The sequence below is a fragment of the Heterocephalus glaber genome, unplaced genomic scaffold, assembly GCF_053883595.1.
Source record: "Heterocephalus glaber isolate CG9 unplaced genomic scaffold, H.glaber_assembly_v1.0 deba00001569, whole genome shotgun sequence".
In the NCBI taxonomy this organism is placed as follows: domain Eukaryota; kingdom Metazoa; phylum Chordata; class Mammalia; order Rodentia; family Bathyergidae; genus Heterocephalus; species Heterocephalus glaber.
In genome coordinates, this window is record NW_028258354.1 from 13,043,895 (window position 1) to 13,066,559 (window position 22,665).

At 40.8% G+C, this 22,665-nt stretch overlaps 1 long non-coding RNA gene across 1 annotated transcript in view; it reads right to left on the reverse strand.

Annotated features, from left to right (window-relative positions):
- The window catches only part of LOC147823736 (uncharacterized), a 74,905-nt gene extending 56,560 nt beyond the window's left edge, over nucleotides 1-18,345 (reverse strand). The window contains exon 1 of the long non-coding RNA XR_015443403.1: nucleotides 9,433-18,345. This is a non-coding gene — a long non-coding RNA (uncharacterized LOC147823736). The remainder of the gene's footprint in view (nucleotides 1-9,432) is intronic.
- Between the last annotated feature and the right edge of the window lie 4,320 nt (nucleotides 18,346-22,665).

Consider the following 22,665-nt stretch of genomic DNA (forward strand, 5'->3'; position numbering starts at 1 on the left):
CTGAACACACTGCCTGCAAGATTGCCCAGAATGTTTTGTCTTAGTAAGCTGATAAAAAAACTACTATAGGTTATGTGCTGGAAATTAAAGTTTGGTTCCTGCTTTGTAATGTCTGCTACAGGCATGTTCTTTTTCTTTGGGAATCTTGCCTGACTGGGCCTTCCTTCAGCACTCTGGCCCAACAATAGCAGGTATTCAGTAAGGAAGGGGTAGGATGGAGGTTAAAGAATAAGACTCCCTAGAAAAAAAAACAACAGCTATTTTCCATATTCCTTCTTGACAAATGAGAGTGATGGTATCATTTCCAAATGTAAGTTTATCCATGTAGTAAAATGATAATGTCTTATTGGCTGGTTTTGAGGATTCCGCAAAATAACATCTGTGAAGCTCTTAGCACAGAGCCTAGCAAATGCTCTACAAAATTCTATGTTTTACTGTTTTGCTTTATGCTTAGAAATGTGGGGCCACTTCCTGTGAAGTTTTGTTGTTATCTGATTTCTGGATGTCTCTGTGGACCCCTCTGCACCAGGGCAGATGAATCACACAGGAATATTGCATCTCCTTTCCACATTACACCTCCGACTCTTCAGCTGCCCATGAAGGATAAATTGGTTTAGCTCCTCCTTTCTCCCAATCCTGTCCCATCAAATCTAGGCTCCTGAGGTCCCACCTTCCATTGTGCCAGAGTAGGATGGTTGATTTTGCATGTTAACTTGACTAAATCAAGGGACACCCAGATAGCTGGTAAAGCATAAATTATTCTCAATGCTTCAGCACGCATCAAGCCCATCTCTCCTGTTGAAAAGGAAACTTGAGTAGCTGGCATTTGATTAGAAAGACTGAGCTGCCCCAGGCATGTCCATGAAGGTGTTTCCAGAGGAGATTGGCATGTGACTAAATAGGGAAGATCGCCATCTGTGTAGGCAGACAGCAATTGATCAGCTAGTAGCCCTACTAAGTGGAAAGATGACTTCTTGCTCTTTCTTCTACAGCCCGGCTGCCATGCTTTCCCTGTTCTTGGATACCAGAGCTCCGGGTTCCCCAGCCTTTGCACTCCAACATTTGCACTAGAGGAAACCAGAATTTTGAGGACTTCAGAATGAGAATTATACCATCAGCTTCTTTGTTCTGAAGACTTCAGACTTGGGCTGAGGCATGCTACGAGCTTCCTTGGTTCTTGAGCTTACAGACAGCCTGTTGTAGCACTTCTTGGCCTTCATCACCAAATGAGCTCATTCCCTTCTTATATATCTCTCTATATATATCCTGTTGGACTATCTCTTTAAAGAACCCTAACTAAAATAAAAAGCAAACTCATATTTTGATAATTTTCTTGGAAACCAAAAATAATGAAGAAGAAGTATGAGCAACTGGCTAGACAATGAGGAGCTTTTATCTATGTGGACACTAAATTTCAAAAATGTCTTCCATGGCTCTGACTATGATGCCTACTACCAGAACTGAATATTTGTAATTGAATCCTGCTTTATATCTAGATCTGCAATATTGATATCCAACACATGTCATTATTATATTGCTTAGCATTTCATTTCCTCTTGGAGATAGTGTTATAAAATATTACCTATCCTCAGAAGTTTTTAAATTTTCATAGGTTTACAACTTCTTAAGTAAGGTTTTCCCTTTTCTGCTGTATCATTGTTATCCAAAAATATTAAGCAAATTCTATTTTGTTTTTTCCATTTTCTTTCTTTGATAGCGTGCACAGTTTTTTTCAAGCTACCCAGTTATAGTCCAAAGGTTATAATAAAATCTGTGGGTTTATTAAGTCCTTACATTTTAATTTCTGACCTTTCTTGCCCCTCACCGTGGAACTCTGGAAGGGGCACACAACTGTAGCCATTTAACAAAGTTGGTTATGCTTGTGGTGAGGAGCGGCTTGAGACAATGGCCCTTGTGATTCAAACCATTCTGAGAAGCTGATAGCTGGTCTGTCATAAAAATTCAGGGAGACCCAAAGTCTACGGTGATAGTTTCAAGTTGACATATGGATAGGAGTAAAGGTTACCAACACATGGTAACTAGAATTAGAAGCAAATAACTTTCATTTTTAAAGCAGCAGACACAGTGCCAGGCCACTCATGGCAGTGTTTCATGTTTCAGTGGAAGAAGCCTGGGATCCATGTTGGCCCTCCCTCTCCTGGGCCATGAGGACAGTTGAGCACTACTGCTGACTGTGGCTCTGCTGAATTGAACACAGGTCTGGGAGCAACACAATATTCAAAGGCTGTAGCCTTTGGCTACAGATTGTAGTCAGACATGGTCCCAGACAAATATTAAAAGAAAAATCCCTCTTTTGTAGGAATATGTCTTAAAAGACGATACATATTACTAATGTATATGAATGAAGAAGACCAAAATCTAGGTGACAGGTATTGTTGAATTATTAGAAGACAGCCTTAGTATTCATCTTAATGTATTGATATTATTTTCCTCCCACAGGAAGAGAGATGCAGGGCAGGAACCCAGGCCTGCTGGGAGAATTGCAGCTGTGTACTTGGATAAGGATGGAAAGAGGGACTTGAGTACTGTCAGGGTATTTGGACCCAGGTGCACCTATGTGCATATATGTGGGCCTCACTTCTCAAAAAGGTGCAGTGTAAAGAACACACCCCTTTTGGGAGGAAAATAGCATGGCTCTTAACACTAGGCTTTCTTTGAGGCTATGCTTTTCCAACCTGATTGGAATCCATAAACTTTCAGGTACCTTGATCTCTTGCATTTCTGCCCTAGGGTCTTTGCTTAAGGGATTTTGTGACTTATTTTACTCACTTCTGATTAAACACAGCCCTCTTCTGCTCACATGTGCAGCAGGGCTGAGTGGCTCCGACCCTCTAGTTACTTGGAGAGGTTTATAAGCCCCAGGGAGAGCATGAGAGGATTAAAGGGACAAGCCTCTGTAGTTGTATGAATCTGGGCATTTGGGGAGCCAAGCTTGATTTACATTGGAGCTCTGTGGGAATCATTGCTCACTGACACATTTAGGATTCTGTTGGTGACTTCCACTGTCCTCCTCATTTTCAACATAGTTATTTCGAAAGTTAATTAACCTGACTGCGATATGCCCTTCCTTTGGAGCTTGAAATAGACCTGGAATTTGCCCTTTAAAAATGATGCATACTCTGGGAAACAAGGAAGAAAATTCTTCATCCTTTTTTGTTTTTGAAAAAAAATAGGCTCATTTTAAAAAACTTATTTGGTAATTACTAATTGTATGCACCTCTTTTAGACTTATTAATGTATACGTTTATTAATTGCCTGTTTTGTGCAAATTGATGTACCAGGTACTTTGAAAAACACAAAGTAGAAAACTCAGTCTTTGACCTCAAGGAATTTGCAGTCTTAGTGGGATTATGAAAACTATGTTATGTTATGAAGACTATGTTACGTCTGGAATGACAGGAATGGGTGCATATGAGAATTTCGGCACACATTTCTCTTTGTGTCATCTTGGTCTTTCGAGTTAGAGTCAATCTGAAGCCTAAATTCACTGATGCAAGCTGTGTGACCTTGGATAAATCACTTGTCCTTTTTAAGCTTCAGTTTGTTTACTTGCAAAAAGAAGGGGAAAAATGGCAACTTCTCAGGAGCCGAGCAGCATAAAAAGTTTAATATGTAAAAGAAAAAAATTAACATTGTGTGTGGCATGTAATGAGTGCTCTATAAAAGCCATTATCATCGTTAATGGCCATATTTTTGCCCCTCAATGTCATGAACAGGCAGATGTGTGAAAGCTCAGACACAGGCTGCATGGTCAATGCCATGTTCATTATTCAGACTATTTGATGATATCTTCTGCAGTCCATCTGAAGCAGTACTTAAACCTCAGTATCCTGTACTTTCCACTTCATGTATTAATTACTAAAATAAACATGAGGTTAGGGGTAAGTTGTACAGTTGGCCCAAGGCTTTGCCTAATAAAGTGACCCATACCCTGGACAGCTGTTGACAAGCAGAGTGCTGCATTCACAATGGAGACAAGATAGTGCAGGAAGCCTGCTTTTGTGGAGGGGTGATGGAAGAGAAGGAGCATACAGTGGGCCCTGAGTTACAACTGGCCTGACATATGAACAACTTGGGTTAGGACTGGAATTTTAGTTTCAACTTAACTAACAAAGTCTTGAGTTATGACCTGAATGCTGGTCACTTGTGCTTCCAGATGGTCTAGGATAGATTTAACCCTTACAGAGCTCTGGAAGGAACATTACAACATCCTTTCCTATGTAGGTTATTTGAGAAATCCTGGGCCAATGTCTCTCTAAGGACCCTCAGATCTGCCTGTATAAGGAGAGAGATTTTGAGGGCTGTGTAGAGGAGCCTGACCCTTCACTGACCAACATGAGTTACAACCAGCCTTCAGGAACAAATCGAGGTTGTAAGTCAAGGGTCCACTCTACATGAATGGCTACATCTTATCTCTAACCTCTTGCCATATTATATGCTTTGTCTTTGTTTCAGTAGGAAAGCTCTTTTCCATAACTTCATAATTCTCAAGAATAGGGCCTGTGAGACACAGATTGCAAATTCTGATACATTTATAAATAAAACTTCCCATGGCTGTGTTTAAAAACCTCCACAAGCTGGGCATGGTGGAACACACCTATAATCTCAGCACTTGGGAGGCTGAGGCTGGAGGATCTCTGTGAGTTTGGGGCCAGCCTGAATTACACAGAGAGACCCTGTCTCAAACACCAAAACCAAAACAAAAAACAAAAAATAGAACCTCCCTCAAATTTACAATTAACATCTTGTGCAGAGCTGGTTTTTAAGCCTCAGTTTGTTTATCCGCAAAAAAGAGGGAAAAAATAAAATCTTCTCTGGAGTTGAGTGGAATAAATACTTTAATATGTAAAAAAATCCATGATGGCTCTGCGAGATCTCATTTTGCCTGTAACAAATGTTCTTCAAGTGGGATTGGGAAATACTTCAGTTCTCTCCGAAGCCAGCAGTTGGCTGTCTTGTCTGCCACAGGAAGCCCACATCAATGGCAGGTGGGAAGGCAGGGTGCTTTTGAAAGCCAACTCTGTTGGAGTTTTACATGCTGCTCCCTTTAAAGCTACCTTGGAAAGGCTCTCCTGTTGGGAGATCCAACAACTCTACAGTTAGTTTTAAAAATATTTCAGCCTGAAAATTGTTTCCAGGCTGCCGGAGTTTCCCCAGCTCTTCCTGACCGTGAGCCCCAAAGCAAGGCTGGAAAACTACAGAGCTTAGGCCCCTCTTCCTGTGAATGTGCTTGTCCTTGTAGGCAGGACAGCTGACTCAGGACTGGGGCTAATCTTTGGGGTGGATTATTAGCATTCACCCCAAGGCTTCCTACTTGGAGGCCAGAGGGCATTTGGCATCTCTGTCCTAAGCCTTCTCTCCTACAGAGATGTAATGTGATCTCTGGATGAACTTTTAGCCAGAAATAAGGAGTTGCAAGGAAAGGACCAAAAGATGTTTACATATCTTAACGCTTCTGGTTCAACAACTAACCACATCATCCAAAGGTGTCTGTGTATATGTGTGTGTACCCACACAATTATATCAGTTTCATGTCCATAGCACAGTTCTATTACATGGCACTGGTGGAGAGGTAACTATTACATTGTTAACTGCTGATATGTGAATCATCACAACTTTTATAACCTTGAAGTAGCATTTTTTATAGTATATGTGCATCCTCAGTAATTGAGAATGACCTAGGACCTCTCATTTTATGTTTAAGAGGCCAGGACTAAAAATAGCTGTAAGTTTTAATTATGCTCGCTTAAACCAGATACAAGGTAATGCTATGACAAGTATGATAGTATTATGGTAACAAGAAGAAATTAATAGAAGTTCGAACTGCTTTAGAAAATCCGGAAGGAATGTGGTTCTAAGTATAGATGTTTGGAAATTTCTTCAAGAAAGTGCAGCTCACCCTATGACACCCACGGAGAGTTCCAATTTTCCTTTTCCTCAGCAATGGCAGGTCACTTGAGCCTCTTAAAAATCACATAATTTTACATTCATCTCTTCCTCATTTTACAGTGGATGTAAAAGCAACTTGTACATTGCTTGGTGCTATTAAATGTTAATGACCATTATTCAGCATTTAGGCCCAGATCACATCCACTGACAGAGCTAGAGGATGGAGTCTTTTGTGCATAGCCCAAAATCTCAGAGACTAGACCAAGAAGGGAGGAGAGATCTGTGAAGTGCTGGTCTTATGTAACCAAAACACTCATAAGAGCCGTTTAAAAGCTGCCTAGAGTTGAGAACTGCAGTGTTTGCCTCTTTGGTCTGAGAGGCCAAGCACTTGGCTCCCAGAGGTGTTTCGGAAACATGAGAATTGGCCTGAATTCTCTCGTGTGAGGCCAGGCTGCACCGTTAGATGCAGACTGCCCATTTTGGTTGCAGTTGCCAACACTGCTTTTCTAACTCTCAAAGACATGTGAGTAGATACTGTTTTCCCCTTCTGTGTTGCTGAAGAGAAAGGGCAGCCTCAGCAGGGAAGAGGTGGACAGCAAGTTCCAGTCTGGGGTGGGGGGAGTGAAGGGAGGGGCCTGACAGTCCTCTCTGATAGAGACTCCTTCTTCCTTGCCAGAGAGGAGATAAAATGCCTCTTAAGAAAACAATAGCTCAACCGTTAGCTTTGCCAAGATGACTTTTGCCAAAGGAGGAATTTCCCTGTGTTCATGGGAAGTAACATTTGAAAACAGACTCCAGTCTGGGCCCAGGTCTGTTCCTAATTATGACCTGCAGTGGCATACATGTGAGTCTCCTAAAGTGGTCAGTTAGCTAAACCAGCTTTCAGGAAGATTAGAGATCTGAGCCACAGCCTTATTAAGTGAGCTGCAAGATTACATGTTTTGGGAAAAGGTATATTGGGCCTGAGGAGAAGAAATAATAATTACATAACTGAAGGACCAAAAGGAGAAAAGGGAATTGGCTGGCTTACCCTGTTACTGATTTAGTGCCTTCTAACTAATGTAATTTGGTCTCTTTTCTCATTTGGCCTGCCCTGCCCTTCACAAGGCTATTCACTAAACAGCAGACTGTGACATATACTGGGGTCTCCTGAAAATTAGAGACAGAAAATTTAATCACTAAGTGTTTTCTGAAGAAAATACCTTTTAGAAAGGTTTCTCAGGAGCTGAAAAGAGCTGTAGTTCTGAGACTCAACCTCAATGCCATTACCCTCCTTCCTCCCATTCTCCAACTCCCAAGCTTCTAGAGCAATATTCTCTTAGCTGTTATCAAATACTGATAAAAAAAATGAAGTAAACAAATAACAATGACTTGGGGCTAAAAAAGCCCTTGCACTGAAACATTTTAAACTTCCAGAACAACTTCAGCTTTGCCTCCTGTAAGATGCTATCTTGTAGCAGGGCATTGAAAAAACTGTGTGATGTACAATTACTAATTATATAACTTGAGAATTAGACACTAGGCTGTGTATCCAGTCTACTACCATCCTACAGAGAAACAGAACACTGTCTTCCAGTACTGAATGTATCATTTGGACTGCTACATCAGCTCTTCAAAGAAAAGCATAATTTCTAGGGCTGAGAAAGAAGCAGTGAAAATCACAGTTTACATGGAGCCATTTGATCCCTGTCTAGGTTAAAATGGGTCATTCTGCTGTTTTTTTTCTTGCTGCTGTTTTTCTTTCTTTGCCAAGCTGATAGCCACTCTGTGTGTGTGTGTGTGTGTGTGTGTGTGTGTGTGTGTGTGTTTATTAATTCCGTCACTGGCATTTTCCTGCCTGTGGCATGCTTATCTAGTCCACAGCCTCCCGAAGGTCCTTGGGTCAGGGCTGTCACCCATAGCCACACAGATAGTGCTCTGAACAACCTTACTGGACAGGACAGATTCCTTGAGGAAGGTCAGTATCATTGCCAAGTTCAACACAGACCCTAAAACATAACCCCCTTCTTTTTTCTTGTGAGTAAGACAGCAAGTAAGGTTAGATAGTGACAAAGTTCTTAGATAGGTAGAAGGGTTTGGTGGAAGGAAAGGGGAAATCTTATCATCAGTGGTAGGTGTAATCATAAGGAAGAATCAGAGAACAATGCTTCTAGGACTAAGGCAAGGTATTTTCTATTGTCTTGAAAGTACTGGGAGTTTCCACAGAGCCCAAGGCAGCTGTGGAACCCTGGAGCCTGAGGAGTGTGAGGGTGGCCCTCCCTGCCCAGGGTCACCCCAGCTCTAACTTTGTCTTCAGCTGAGAGCACTTGGATTTTGGCAAAGTCAATCTCATACCTCTCAGGGCCAGAGTATGGTGTCAGGGGAACCACAGAAACACATCCTGTAAAATCAGCTTGGCATTTTCTGCTTTTAAGATTTTTCCCTACTTTTGTATATACCAACTCATGCAACTTCACACATTCTACTAGAACTTTAAGGTGGTAGCAGAGATTCTGATTTGACTCTATTTTTATCATTCCGGAGGTTATGCCCAGGCATCAATATTTTTAAAAAGCTCTTAGTTGATCCTAACATTTCCCCAGGGTTGAGAAGCTTGGGGTGGAGCCAGTAAGTAATCTGGGTTTGAATCCAGATGGCTGGTCTGGGCTCTTTACTTTTGACTTTCCATTCCAGATTGCCTATTCTATATCTCCAGCATACTCCCTCCCACCCCTTTTTTCCATCCCAGCTCCTTACAAAATTCCATGTGACATCTTTCAGCAGGTCCACTCTTTGGGGTGGACACCCCTCTCAGCAACGAGAAAACTACGATGGGAGGGGGTAGATTGTCTGGCTGAATGGACCTCCGTCACATGACCTGCTGTTCCTCCTGATGGGACAGGAGAGCCCATCTGCCCTTTCCAAGCAGTGGTCATTTCAGCTGTGCTATCAGCTGAAAATCCCTGCCTTTAGGAATATGATGAGGCCCTGCACCATTCAAACAGTGTCTGATTTGCAACCAGAACGCCTTCTTGGAATGCTGGATCCCAACTGTGTATCAAAGCAAGCTGAGAAACTGTCAGCAGCCTGATGCTTGATTGGTGGTGCAGGAAAGATGATCAGAGAATGAAGTTTTGCTAGTGCTAGGAACAAGAAGTTGTAGAAAGTGGAACTCGTTAAAAGTTGGGGATTAATAGGTGTGCATCTTGTGGCTAGGATGCTGATGGTTGAGTGACTGAGAAATACACATTACGTTATGTCCTGAGATTCAGGATCACATTCAGGATCTATCCCGACAGATAGGACATCTGTGGCCAGGACCAGGAGGCTGAGTGGCCTTCGCTTCATCCAGCTCCGTGATTGGCCATCTCCAGCCCTTGGTTGGCTCTGCTCTATTTGTGCGTTCTGTCAGAGATAATGAAACCAGACAGGCACACAGAGACTTCTTTTCCCTCCTCACAAATTTTTAATAAAACTCTTTGAAAACAGAGCCGGGCATCTCTGAAGCCTGAAATTAAAGTGATAAGATGGGAGATTACTCACTTGTCAGTCTGCACCAAACTGCATCACCCATACAGATTCCAGGGGAGTTTTTCTAAATCTGCCGACAATGTGAGCCTCTCCATCTGGAACCTTTGTTTCTTATTTTTGTACGAAGAAAACCTGACATCAAGGAAGAGAAAATAGACTCTTCATTCTCCATGCCACTAACAAAGTGAGAATCAAGCCCTGAAACAGGTTTTCACAAAAAGTCATTTTAGGAGAGAATTACTTTTGAATAAGTAAGTGTCTTTGATTCAGACTTCCTGGGGGGAAAAAAGTGACCACAGCTGTTTGGTCAATGCTACTCATCATCTGCCTTTGAGGGGGAAATCACTCATCCAGGCTTCAGGCTTTGCCATTCCCCTGCTCAGACTTCTTGAAGTCCATCTCTACCTGGCACAGGTGAGGGTGAATCAGTCACAACACACTTGGCCCCCAGGAGCTGTGTTCCAGAGGGCAAGAGCAACAGTGCACAAACACATGGACACCATGGCTGGTGCCAACTGGCTTGGGGGAAAAATAAAGCCAGCCAAAAGGCAGGGGTTAGGGTGGAGGGGGAGTGTAAGAGGAAACATTTTGAATTGGGTGTTCAGGGCTCTGAGTCCCGAGTTATAAATTAAATATATATGTAGGCTGGCACTTTTTTCAAAGCAAAATTCTTGGCATTAATCCTGCAAGGAAAATTACTCAGCTTTCTAAGACAGAAAATTTATTTAGCTCTGGTTGAAATTTAGGGAAGAATTAGTGCTTCTCTCTCTTTTTAACCCTCCTAGCCCCTTTTCTGCTCTCCTCCCCTCTTCTCCTGTCTGTCTTTTGTGTTTCTCTTATCTTGACAACTTTCTCAAAGCCAGGGAAGAAAATAAATGCAAAATTTCTATTTCTTTGTAAATGGTCCTTTGGGGGACTATTTCTAAAACCATAAGCTTTCTTAAACCCAATCATAAATTTTACTATAGCTAATCTCTGCTGTTTTGTACCTTCTGGTTGGGTCCCCAGTAAAATATACATTTTATCTTGACTATCTGGGGGCTCTGGCCCAGATCCCCATAATGAGTATATGAAGAAAGCAGGCTCCCATTGAAAATAATTAAAGCAAACAATGCACTTTCAGTCTGAGTTCTGTACTAATATCGCATTGTAACTGGGCTGGGTCTGAGGGTCCCAAGGCTGAAATAAGGAATTTAACACAACCTGTTAAAATATGTTTGCAGTACCATGCTGTTTTTATCACAATAGCTTTGTAGTATAATTTCAAGTCAGGGATTGTGATACCCCCTCCCTTGCCTTTGTTGTCCAGAATTGCTTTTTTTCCCCTAGGATTTTTCTACTTCCAAATGAATTTTAGGACTGTTTTCTCCAATTCTGTGAGGTATGCTATTGGTAATTTGATTGAGATTGCGTTAAATCTGTATAAGAATTTTGGAAGTATGGCCATTTTCACTATATTGGTGCTTCCTACACAAGAACATTTCTGACATCCATTTCCTGATATCCTCTACATCTTTTTTCAGAGTATTGTGATTTTCAATATAAAGGTCTTTTACTTCCTTCGTTAGAATGCTTCCTAAGTGTTTCATTTTTTTGAATGCTATTGTGAAAGTTGTTTCCCTAATTTCTCTCTCAGTGAGTTGTTATTTATGTACAGGAATGCTATTGATTTCTGAGCGTTTACTTTGTATCCAGCTACACTACTGAATTTGATTATTAAATCTAGAAGTCTTTTGGTGGAGTTTTGGGGTCTTCTATGTAGATTATCATCATTCACAAATAATGATAATTTAACTTCTTCCTTTCCTATACTTATTCCTTTTATTTATTTCTCTTGTCTAACTGCTCTGGCTAATGTTTCCAGAACTATATTGAATAACAGTGGTGATAGTTGACAACCTTGTCTTGTTCTTGATTTTAAAATCTTTCAGTTATTGTTCATTTAGTATGAGGTTGGCTGTTAGTTTGTCATAGATGGCTTTCATCAGATTGAGATAAAAACCCATCTATTCCAATTTTCTGTAGAGTTTTTATCATGAATGGGATGTTGGACTTTGTCAAATGCTTTTTCTGAATCTATTGAGATGATCACATGGTTTTTGTCTTTGACTCTATTATTATAGTGTATTACATTTATTGATTTGCATATGTTGAACCATCCCTGCATCCCTGGGATAAATCCTTCTTGGCCACAATGTATAACTTTCTTGATGATTTGGTGAGTTCTGTTTGACAGTATATTGAGGATTTTTGCCTCTATGTTCATTAGGGAGATTGGCCTGAGATTCTCTTTTTTTCTGGTTTTAGTATCAGAGTAATGCCTGATTCCAAGAATTAATTTGGCAGTACTGCTCCCCTTTCAATTTCCTTAAAGAGTTTGAGAAGTCGCAGCATTAGGTCTTCTTGGAACAGATTAGAAGATGCAGAAACAACTCCAAATATACTCTTCTGCCTTATCTTTGACAAGGAGCTAAGTACCTTCGTTGGAAGAAAGATGGCCTCTTTCATAAATGGTGCCGGAAAAACTGGCTTTTCACATGACAAAGATTACTAGATCCATATCTTTCTTCATGCACTGAACTAAAATCAAAATGGGTCAAAGATCTAAATATTAAAAGAGACACTAAGTCTCTTGGAAGATAAAATAGGTAAACTTTTGAAGATATAGGTTTAGGCAAAACCTGAATTGCACAGGAAATATCACAAAGAAACAACAACTGGGATCTCATCTTATTAAAAAGCTTTTGCACAACAAAAGAAACCACCAACAGAGTGAAGAGACAACCCACAGTGTGGGAAAAAATTTTTGCCAGCTGTTCCTCAGACAAAAGACTAATATCTGGAATATATAAAGAAGTAAAAAAACCCCTCATACCTCCCAAATTTAAAGACCCAGTCCAAAAATTGGCATCTGAAATGAATACACACTTCTCAGATGAAGTAGAAACAGCAATAAAAAACATTCAACATCACTGATAATTTGAGAGATGCAAATTAAAACAATGCTAAGATTATATCTTACTCCAGAATGGCTATTATTAAAAAATCAACCAATAACAAATGCTGGCAGGGAATTAGGGGAAAAGGAATCCTTCTTCACTGTTGGTTGGAGTGTAGACTGATGCAACCACCATGGAAATCAATGTGGAGATTTCTCAAAAAGCTAAAACTAGAGGTTCCATTTGACCCAGCCATTTCCCTTCTTGCTATCTTCCTGAAAGAGTTAAAAGCATCTTACTATGGCAATATATGCACACCCATATATATAGTGACAGTTTGTAATAGCTAAATCTTGGAAACACCCCAAATGCTCATCACCGATGAGTGGATAAAGAAGATGTGTGGTTTTTTTTATATATGATGGAGTACTACTTTGCCACAAAGAAGGATACGTTTGAGACATGCCTAGCTAAATGGATGCACCTTGAGACCATACTCTTAAGTGAAATAAAGCAGACACACATGTTTCAATATCGTGTTGTTTCTCTGATGTGAGAACCCGAAAATCTAAATAAGGGCCAAAATGCATAATAATTATTGGGAAATGGGAAGAAAATGTTCAAATGAGAAAGGGAACAAGGGAGGGGGGAGAAGAAAACCGAAAAAGGGACAAAAAAAAAGAATAGAAGGAAAAAAATAAAAACAAAGCTTTTGTAAACAAGAAGGGGAAGGGGGGGATGGAGAGGAATGGGAAAAAAGAAGCAGGATATATCACATACACATACAAATTCCTTATGATGAATGTTATCAAGGTATATATCTAAATCTACCAATAACATTTTTAAAAGAGAAATAAAAATTTAAGTTGCAGACCTGGGCCTGGTGGAGGATGCCTATAATCCCAGCACTCAGGAGGCTGGGTCAGGAGGATTGCCTTGAATTTGAAGCCAGCCTAGACTACACAGTGAGTTCAAGAACAGCCTGTACTACATAGCAAGACCCTGTCTCAAAAAAACCACCACCACCACCAACAAAAAAAAATTATACAGGTTCACTGATTCCCTTCAAGGAAAAAAAATTTTCAAGATGCATCAGTAAAAGAGGCGTGAGAAGGATTTATTAGAGGTAGATATAGGATGCACTCAAGGGCGGAGTGAAGGTACTCAAAGGAATGAGGCACAGTACAGTTAGGAACTGGGAATCTCATGTGTTTTGGAAGGTGGAAATTGGTAGAATTCTATAATCTATAGTCTTATCTTTAGTCTTAGAGGGAGGGAGAGGATGGCCTACCCCTAGTGAGATAATGGTCTAGTCCTATGGGAAATCCCAAAAGGGTGGTCCATTCATGAGTGAAAGAGGACCATTTTCAAGTGAAGGGGACCTTTGCACAGCTGAAAGGGAGCCACCCAGGTTTGCTGTTCTGGGAGAAAGGAAAAAAGTAAATAAACCAAGGTTGTGTTCTGAACCTGCAGTTTTTCTTTAAAGTACCATTTTTAAAAACTCAATTTCCTTCCCTCCTGTCTTCCTAGCTATATTTCTTCTATCCCACCTCAACATTATTTTCCACATTAAGGCATTTAATTTAAATAAAGGCCTAATGGCATACTGTAGCCATTTGCCTTGGAATAGAGTTATAGTATTTTTTATGAAAACATACTCAAAACTATTTGGGTCAGTGTCTCGGCCAGAAAAGGAGTTCAGCTGGAGAAGTTTAAGTGCAGAAAATGTAAGGAAGGGTCTGTTGTAAGAGGTGTGGTAGAGTGAAGGGAGCAAAGAGCATGGAGAGACATTCAGGGATTAGCACAAGCAGAAAGCCATTATCACTGGCCCAGCTGAAGGACAAGGGCAAGGAAAATTGCATTCCCAGAACCCACTGAGGACTGGAGTCATGGAGGCAGTGATTTAAGTGAATGTCATTGTGCCAAACAGAAGGGGTGGCAGTAAGGGGCAGAATAGAGAAGAAAGACCCAGGCAGCTCTCTTCTGCCTGCACAAATGCCAGACCCAACCAGAAGCTGGAAGCATGGGACAGTTTGCCCCTAGGGTGCAGAACAGGAAAGGGAAAGCAATCCAAGGTGAGAAAATGGAAATCATGGACATGGTGCCCATGCCTATTACCCACCTGTTGGATGCTTTGCCTATATGCACATCCATGGCAGTTTCTACAATTGATTCTTCTTTTCTTCCTCCACTGTAACAGCCAAATATTGAACGGTGTCACATTTGGTAAATGGTTCCCTGATCAAAGTGCTGAGGTGACCTAATTAAATCGATGGCTTTTAATTTAACCTATTTCAGCAACTGGCTTGTGAAAGCTTGGTCTGACTATGTGTCTAGTACTTCCTCTTTTGTACTGTGAGATAAAAGATAATTTTAAAAGAATTTGATTATTTTCTCTCTAAGTAAATTCAAGAGAATTTCCCTTTCAATCTTTAGGGCCTTTCCATAATTTTCTTATTCCCTCCTAATATTTTCTTTCAGAGAGAAATTTAGGACTTGAAGGTTATCTTAAGGTCATTTTCTTGCAGTAGAGGTCATAAAAATAGAAGTGCAGCCATCTAGGGGGCCCTTATCACAGGCTGGTTCTTACCAAGGCCTCTCTAGTGACAGTGTTTTCTGGCTCTGGCTACAGTTATTTTCTGGGTTACATTACAACCCAGTGCAGCTCTTCTCTTAGCTAAAATAGTTTTCTTGGCCTTTGGTGAGACATATTTTTTCCCTCTCATGAAAAAAGAACAACCTTCGAGAACATTGCCAAATGCACACATTCACACAAACTCACCCAATAAATCTATGCTTTAAAAAAGAAACAGTTTGACTAATGTTTATTGTGAAAAATGGTCATTGTCTACATATTTGCCCACTTTGGAAGAAATAGGTCTCTCCGCTGTTTCCTAGGAAGAATTCTTTCCTTTGTTGGGTTCCATGTGTGAACAGAAAGAAACAGCCTTTCAGCTGATATTGATCCACTGGCTTTACTAACTCAAAGACCTACAAAGAGTGTGTCAGCTCATCTTAAAACTGAATAGCATTCCTAATTAGACTTGAGATTTATGGTTCTGTTCGTTGCGATGGTTCATAAAAACCTTCAGCTAACCATCTCCGTAGCCAGAGGCTAAGCAAGGCACATATGAAAGAAACCCCTTGAATATTAAGTGATGTTTCATTGAGAGCCTCAAGGCCTTACTATGGCACAGGAAGCATGTCATCCTTCATCTGTAGCTCTTGAAATTTGAAGTGATCAACCTTGAAGAGAGGGTTTCTACCCAGAAAAATACATCTTCAGCCCATTCCAAATTAAATACAGCTAGTACCTTCTTCCTTCACTCCCTAAGTCATCAGAAGTTAAGTTAAACTCAGGCAGGTGAGAATCCAATGTAGATATTTCCACCTAAAAGCTAATGACCTATGGTTTCAGAAGCTATAAAAAAATCCCATCATGGGCTGGGTATGTAGCTTTGTAATGCAGCACCTGCCTGGCAAGCACAAGGCCCTGAGTTCGATGCCCAGTACAAAAACAAAAAAATGCCATCAAGATAGTGGTCAAATGCTGAACAAAGAAGGTTCAACTAAAGAACAGAAACTGAAATCATTGTATGTCTTCTTCTCCCCTCCTCCTTTCTCCTCCTCCTTCTTCTTCCTCCTCTTCCTCTTTCTCCTCCTCTTCTTTGCATTACTACCAGATAGGTTGATGTTTTACATTTGTTTATGGCTTGGTATTACTGAGATGCAAAGCACCCAAGTAATATCAACTTTTGTTGTTGTAGGCATCTCCCCCAGCTCTGGGAGAAGGGGATGTGAGACAGGCACACTGGGGTCAGCATGTAGAGTTGAGGTGAAGTATGCTGGACGAACTCACAAGAAGTATTCCCTGCCTCTTTTTTTTTTAATTGGCTTACAAATATGAGCTTTCTGGCAAAACACTTTTTATCTAAGCTTTATTGAAAATGAAGTGATGCTTTTAACTTTCTTTTGCTGTTCTGCCAATTGGATCCCAGTTATCCCTTTTATAATACAGTCTACTAGATTGGTCAACTGATACAAGATAGAATCTTATATATTAATTTAATGCTTCTCTTTCTTTCTGACATTTCTTGACACTTTCAGTAGTTGTTTGAGGCTTCTGCATTGATACAAGGAGAATTAGGATTGCTAGGTCCAAAAAACAAAAGAGAAAAATAATTCATTAGAGGTTTGTTTCATTAATTTACTAATAGGGTTCTTTTGAAGCAACAGCAAAGGCTCTGAAGGAACTGAGATCCCACATAAAAGTTTACGACAACAATGATGGAAATGAAAAGATAGTTCTGGAGGGGTTAGGGAGTGGGGAGATCTTGCCTTCCTCATCTGGGAACACAGAGAAATTTAGGCAGGCTATGAACTGGAAAGGTCTGGCCTGGGTTTTCAGGAAGAAAAGAAAGAGTGCAGAGATGGTAGAGGGTAGGAAAGGCCAGGGAGCCAGGTGGAAGGCAGTCCAAAACTTCAGGTCGTCAACTTTTATCCTTTACTCATTATCCAGGCAGAGCCCAAAAAGTCTCTCCCCTGTGTGGGAAGAGAACTTTCTTCCACAGCTCTCAGCAAAAATATCAATCTACAACCTGAGGCTTGTATGAGCGCCACCTACCTGTCCAAGAAAAACCCTTGTGGACTCATAGGTGTGGTCCTTCCCCTCTCAGAGAGGCAGTGATAAGGTAGAGCTGACCCATAGCTGGATGGATCAGAACAGTGGGAAAATTCACATCACATATGCAACCAGATTTCACTAGGCAGAAAATAATAGCTAGCAGAGTTTTGGTCTACACCTTTTGTCACAAATAATCCCCAACCACAGGCTCATTTCTAATTTGGAACCCCTTCTAATGTGTTTCTTCTGAACTCTGACTTTGATCAAAAAATACAGAAAGCAGGTTTTAGAGTGTATGGCTTCAAAAGGGCTCAGCCCTTGGTGGCAGCCTTAAGGAGCAGGACCAGAACCACATTCTAGAGCTCTCACATTTGAACCCTTGGGAAAATGAATACTTGATGCTGATTATAAGAGCCCTTACTCTTCCCAACTTCCTTAGGCACAGAGCCCAAAGTGTGGAGGCCTGTGGGACACTGCGAATAACCAGCATGATGATCATTAACATGTTGGAACCTCACCTCCTTTTATTACACATCACCTGTCTCCAAAAAGAACTCACCCATCTTGAGAGCCTCTTATGGGAGAGCTGCCACAGGGGTTTTCTTTACTCCAAAGGAAAGAAGAGCTTTGAGTATTTCGTCCCCGCAGTACCGAATTATTAGGTGCATTCACTGTCTAACTACTGACTGGCTTGTCCTTAATATTATAGCAAAATCCACAGTGCTCTGCCCCTTGATAGATCCTCTGAAACACAAAATGTCCCAGAGTTTGGGATGGTGGTCTCCCAAAAGCAGGAAAGCATCTTGAAACCATTCTCTGCCCTTTGCTTGGGCCTGTTCTCTTCCTTATTGAGGGTAGAAGTTGCCAGCAGACAGCAGCCATACAGGCTGTTGGGAGGGGCCAGCACATACCTGCATTCCCCTTCCTGTTCTTGTTTATGCTGTCTTTTCCCCCTCCCAAGAATGTTTTTTCTCCCTTGCCTTTCTTCTGATTTCCTGTTTCAGTTCAGTGACCTGTGGGGTTCAGGCAGTTCACATTGCCCAGCTTCCTTGATCTCACGTTCACATGCTGTAAACACTTCTATTTGGAGAGTGGATTGCGTCCTGGTTTCTCCATCATGGCAGGTTCACTTGTTTTTATTTGTAATCAGAGGCTCTGTAACTATCAGCCGTCATTCTGGTTTCCCTCTTTCCTACACCAAAGGGTTAACCTTGGGAGGCAGGAGGAGGCTTTGGCTCCCAGGCTGCTGGCTGCAGGGCTGACCATATTAGGAGTGTGTGAAGTGAAGATTCAGCTCCTGGTGTAGCAGCAGGAGCTCTCCTGTCAGTAGGAATCACAGGAGCTATATTTAGTAACAGGCACGAGGGAATAGCAGTTTAAACGTGGGAGTGGGTTGCTGGAATGCAGATGTGTAGTGAATTTCTACTCCAATCACCACCAAGATTGTAAGCTGAAGCATTAGGAGAGAGCTGAGCTCTTTTCCCCTCCACCTCCTCCATATTGTCTGGATGGCATCCTTTGCAAGTCTGGCAAGGGTAGAATTTTTTCATCTCTGTTGCTTTCTATCAAGGAGAAAAGGAACCGCGATTGTTGAATGAATCATTATTCAAAATACTGTAAACAGTATTTTTCACGCCTCAGACCTCATCTCCTTTCCCAAGTCAGGTTAAATACCCACTAATATGATGAATGGAATAATTTTATTGCCCTACAATTTTTCTCTTTAGAAAATACAAGCAATCAGCTCCCTCTGTTCTGCAAGAAATGCATATTTGGTGTTGGGAGCATTTTTATTTCAGGTTACAGAGGTCATTAGGTCTAGAAATATGTCTTCCTTATAATATATAATTGTCTAAGCAGAACATCATCATTATGTATGAAATTATTTCTTATAAACCATCAACTTTATACAAAACTCTATGAGGGTAAAAATTAAGGGAACATAGTCTATAGACAGAGCTTTCTGCTTTGCTGCTCTCTGGCTACCATGAATTGTTTCTCCTCTGCCATGCCACCCTGTCTTGGAACCAGCTAACCATGAACGGAAACCTCTATAAACTGTGAGCCAAATAAACCTTTCCTTCTTTAACTTTGGTTGTCAGGTATTTTTGTCTCAGCAACAAGAAAAGTAACTAAGACAATAGAGCTCCTGAAATCTCCTTGCAATAAGGTCAGAACTGGTCTCAAAACCAGCAGGAACAATTCTGTAGCCAGTCCAACAAATGATGACTTGTGGAAGGGAGAGATCCTTAAACAAGCAACTAGTAGATCCTGATAAAATCCAAATAAACAGGGTTCAAGTCAAAGAATTTGTCCTGCAAGGTCATAACTGTCTTTTGGAATAGAAAGATAAGCCATCTTCTCTTGCTTTATAATGCCTTTAGCCCATTGGTCTGAACTTTGGATGAAAACTTGTCTCAATACACACACACACTTAGATTTCCAATTTCTTCAACCTGTAAGAAGTTGATTGAATTAAGCACTATTGACATAAAGGCTCTTGAAATAGAAACTCATTTGAAGGGATCAGCAGTCAGAATAACACAGTGTCCCCCTCTGGCCCCCTTTCTGTCACCCTTCTTTGGTACTAGAGGGGATACTTTTCATAGCTGGAGCCCAGTATACTTGTAGATCTGCCTGATGAGACACTCCTCAGCTTCTCAGTAGCTACTTGCTGAACAAAATTACAGAACCAAGTTGACTGCTTTAATTGTAAATTGATAGCTTTCACTTTAAATTCTAGCTAACCAGCCTCAAATGGGCATTTAAGGATGGATAGATGGCTAGGAATCATGCTGTGTCCATAGTCTAAGTGCGCTTGCCTATTCTGTAAGACAGCTATTTCATCCTGCCTCCTTTCCCCTCCAACATCTCACACTTCCCTCCTCTGCCCATCTAATGACCTCATCCTATTAAGGAAATATGATCCAGTTATCCTGGGGATATATATATATATATATCTCCAAAGGAAATGAAAGAGATATCTGCACTCCCACATTCATTGCAGCATTATTCACACAAGGGCCAATATGCAGATTCAATCTAAATGTCCATCATTGGATGAATGGTTAAAAAAAAATGTGGCAGATATGCATAATGGAATACTACTCATCATTTAAGAAAATTAAAGAAATCTTACTCTTTGGGAAATAGATGAAACAGGAGGACATTATGTGAAGTGAAATAAGCCAGCCACAGAATATTACATAGTCTGACCTGTAAGTGGAGTGAAGAAAAGTTGAACTCGCAAAGTAGAGAGCAAAATGGTAGGTACCAAGGGCTAGAGACCAGGGGGTTGGGAGAGGTTAGTCAAAAAACAAAAATATCAGGAGCTGGTCCCAGCACCTGGAAGGAAGCTCCCCTACCACAATTCCAAGCTCCTAGGGCAGAGAAGCTGAGCCTGTCCCAGCACCTGGAAGGAAGCTCCCCCACCACCATTCCAAGCTCCTAGGGCAGAGAAGGTGAGCCACGTGGGTGCCAGAAGCACCCCACCCCCCCACCCCCCCATGGAAATGAGAAGACATGTAAAAAAAGTCTCAAAAACAGACTTCTGGATCACCTACAGCAACGCTAAAGGGAAACGAGATGGAACAATCTGATACTCAACCAACTGGACTCTCTGAACTGGCAACAAAAGAGGATCTGGGAAAAATGAAATCCGAAATAATTACTCAGATAACAGCAGAGATTTTGCTCATGGTGCAAGACATGATTAATAAATCTAGATGCAGAAACAAAGCCAGACACACTCAGCCATCTCATCTTTGACAAAGGAGCCAAACACCCTCACTGGAGAAAAGATAGCCTCTTTAATAAATGGTGCTGGAAAAATTGGGCTTCAACTTGCCAAAGATTAAAACTAGACCTGTATCTCTCAACATGCACTAAACTAAAATCAAAATGGATTAAAGATCTAAATATTAAAATAGAAACTCTGAACCAGTTGGAACAGAGGTTAGGTAGAACCCTTGAAGACATTGGTGTAGGAAAAGATTTTATGAACAAAACCCCAGTTGCCCATGAACTAGCACAAACAATCAACAAATGGGATCTCTTCTTATTAAAAGGCTTCTACACAGCAAGAGAAACCACCAGCAGTGTGAAGAGACAACCCACAATGTGGGAAAAAATCTTCACCTGCTCTTCCTCAGACAAAGGTCTACTATCTCGAATCTATAAAGAACTTAAAAAGATCAGACCTCCCAAATTTAAAGACCCAATCCAAAAATGGGCATCTGAAATGAACAGACATTTCTCTGACAAAGAAGTAGAAATAGCAAATAAATACATGAAAAAATATTCAACATCACTGGTCATTGGAGAGATGCAAATGAAAACAACACTGAGATTCCACTTCACTCCAGAAAGAATGGCTGCTATCATGAAATCAACCAATAACAAATGCTGGCGCGGCGGTGGGGAAAGAGGAACCCTGCTCCACTGCTGGTGGGAGTGTAGACTGGTGCAAGCACTGTGGAAATCAGTTTGGAGATACCTCAAAGAACTAGGACTGGAAGTCCCATTTGACCCCACTATTCCACTGCTGGGGATCTTCCCCAAAGAATTAAAAGAATCATACCACAGTCATATATGTGTACCCATGCTCATAGCAGTGCAGTTTGTAATAGTTAAAACTTGGAAACAGCCCAAATGCCCATCAACTGGAGACTGAATAAAGAAAATGTGGTTTTTTTATAAAATGGAGTACTACTCAGCCATAAAAAATGAGAAATTAGAGACATTTATAGCTAAGTGGATGCACATTGAGGCGATACTCTTAAGTGAAATAAATAAGACACACATGTGTAAATCCCGAATAGTTTCTCTGGTGTGAGAAACTGAAAGTGTAAATAAGGACTAAATGTATAATAGGTAATGTGAAATAGGAAGAAAAGGGGCAAAGGGGAAGGAAGTGGGAGGGCTAGGGGAAAGGATAGAAGGGAATGGGATTAATATGAGAAAATGGAAAAATAGGAACAAAATCTTTGTAAATAGGGAGGACTGGAGAGGTTGAAGGGAGGGCTGGGCAAGGGTGAAAAATAAGAACCAAGAGAGACTATGTAAAGGTGCAAATTTCCAATGATGAATGTCATTATATTGTATACCTAAAATGTACCAATGATTAGAATGAATAATTGATAACGTAAAATAGGAAGAAAAGGTTCAAAGGGGTAGGGGCAGTGGGAGGGGTAGGGGAAAGGAAACAAGGGAAGCTAAAAAATGATGAGAAATGGAAAAAATGGGAATAAAGTCTTTGTAAACAGGGAAGGGTGGAGGGGGTAAAGGGAGGGCTAGGAATGGGTAAAAAATAAGAACCAAGATGCATTATGTAAAGGTACAATTCCCAATGAGAAATGTAATTGTGTTGTATACCTACAATGTACCAATAAAAGAATTTAACACAAAAAAAATAAAAAATTAAAAAATTAAAAAAATAAACAAAATAGAGTACTATTCAGCCATAAAAAATGAGAAATTAGAGACATTTATTGCTTAATGTATGCACATTGAGGTGATCCTCTCAAGTGACATAAATAAGACACACATGTGTAAATATTGAATAGTTTCTCTAGTGTGAGAAACTGAAATTGTAAATAAGGACTACATAGATAATGTGAAATAGGAAGAAAAGGGGCAAAGGGGAAGGGGAATTGAGAGGGGTAGGGGAAAGGAAAGAAGGGA